The sequence below is a fragment of the Psammomys obesus genome, unplaced genomic scaffold (genome assembly GCF_907164565.1).
Source record: "Psammomys obesus unplaced genomic scaffold, mPsaObe1.curated_primary_1811, whole genome shotgun sequence".
In the NCBI taxonomy this organism is placed as follows: domain Eukaryota; kingdom Metazoa; phylum Chordata; class Mammalia; order Rodentia; family Muridae; genus Psammomys; species Psammomys obesus.
This window is the reverse complement of record NW_026592710.1, coordinates 3882106-3884248: the sequence shown is the minus strand read 5'-3', so window position 1 is coordinate 3884248 and position 2143 is coordinate 3882106.

Sequence of the window (2143 nt, the reverse complement as noted above, 5' to 3'; positions counted from 1 at the left end):
GCTTCAACAGTGGCTAACATAAATAAGGGGTTCATCTGTGCCGAGGGAGGGAACCACGTAACCCGTGGGGGCCTCTTTGGAAAGGCCTCCCACAGTTAAGTGCCCCCGAGGCTTTCCCGGGAAAGAGCAGCTGGAGGGCGGGCAAGGGCACAAGCTGAAAGGAGATGCACCCAGGCATACGGTGCCCAAACTGCACATGCCAGAGCTGAGTAAGCAAAGCCTGGGGCATCAGCAAACAGCTGAACTGGACAGACCAGGGGCTAATCTGGGAAGTCTGGAGTTGCCGTGGTTTCCGGCCCGATGTCGTTAGGACAGGCACCAGTCGCACAGGCTGAGGTTTTCTAATGGCTTTGCACTTGCTTACATTCTGGGGTGTGGCCAGCTCTGCCAAGTAGAGAAAAGACCCTGAAGTCCCAGGCTTTTCTCACCAAGCAGCGCAGGTGTCTGCTGCTGGCCATGGGCATCGTAGAGGCTCTCCCTCCCACCGCTTTCTAGGAAAGGAGGGGTGGCTCCGAGACAAGCTTAGGAGCCTGCACAGTAAAATACACTGCACCCAGGAGACCGTGCAGTGCCAGGGCAGAGCGCTCTGGGCTTTTCTGTACAGATTCATTTGGAGAACAAGATGGGTGTTTTAGGGTAGGAGAGGTTCTTGAGTGTTGGGATTGCAGCTAGGCATTCAAGCCAAGTTGTTGGAAGGTCCAGCAGGGCATAAACTCAGTCCTGGTATCTACCTTGCAGCTGACTCTTGCCTTCATTCACAAAGTGGTGAGTCTATTTCATTGTCTGTAAAGAAGGGTTGAGGGAATGGAGTTAAAAGCAGGTCCCAGAGGGGCCACCAAGACCCCATGCTTGTCAAGTTGCTCTAGACCTTTCCAGAACCTTTCAGAGCCTTGCAGAGGACTGGGGAATGTCTGTAGTCAGCGGTGACTCAGTGAGTCACCAGCTTAGAAATCAGCCAGGCACAGCACATGTCTTTAATCCCAGCACTAGGGAGGCAGAGGCAGGGGGTCATCTGGATTCCAGGCCAGCCTGGTCTACACATGGAGTTCCAGGGCTAGAGCTGACTAGAGCTAGGGCTACACACAGAAACAGACCCTGTCTTTAAAAAAAAGAGAGCTTGGAAACCAAAGGCTTCTGGACCTAGAATTTTTAGCCATTGACTCTGATTTAATGGATGAATAAGGAAAATGCCTAATGGCCTGGCTAGAGGGCTTAGCATGTGAATACGCTTGCCATGCAAGCCTGGTGTGACCTGGGTTCAAGCCCCAACAGCCACATAAAACTGAAAGGAATCAACCCGGGAATTGCCGTGTGGCCTCTGTGTATGTCATATGCACACACACAAAACGCAGTAACATTTAAAATAGCACCATTACAATGAAATACTGTCCAACTGTGTATGTTAGAGTTAGGTCTCCACCCCTGCTGTTGCTCAGGAAGGGCCTCAAAACTATACCCTCAACTGTTTTCTCCCCTTTTTGGTGGCACGTATTGAACCTAGAACCTCACACACACTGGCCAATTGCTCTGTCACAGGCTCTGCCACCCTGGCAACCATCACTTCTTTGATGACATTTACACGGTAACTTTGATTTTCATTTATGCTGTGAATATAGATGCACATGGGGGTCAGAAGACAATGTCCAGGAGTCCGTCCTCTCCCTCCCACAGGGGTTCCAGGCCCGGAGCCAGGTCATTGCCTGTGAAGCAAATGCTTTCACCTGCGCAGCCATCTGTCTAGCTCCTTCAGCTGGAAACCCATCTTCCAAGGTGGACATCTGGGTCACTCCTATGAATGCTGCCTTTGTGGACGCGCTGAAAGAGTAGCCACAGAGGACGTGACTAGAAAAGGAGAATTGCTGTGTAGAAGATGATGCTGGATGCTGCTTACTCTGCCCTCAGTGTTTGGGCCCTTGCTCAGTTTCTAGGTCTGGCCAGCACATGAGGTGGGACGCTGGGCAGGCACTCTGTCATGTGATCCCCCGGCATCTCTCTTCCTCTAGTCCTGTTATTGACACGCTGTGGCCCTCAGCAGAAAGGTGTGTGCAGCTGCCACAGGATAGGGTGTTACGCTTGCAGAACTGAGGGTAAGGAGGCACACCAAACATAACCTCCTACTTGTCTCTTCGTATTCAAAGACCTT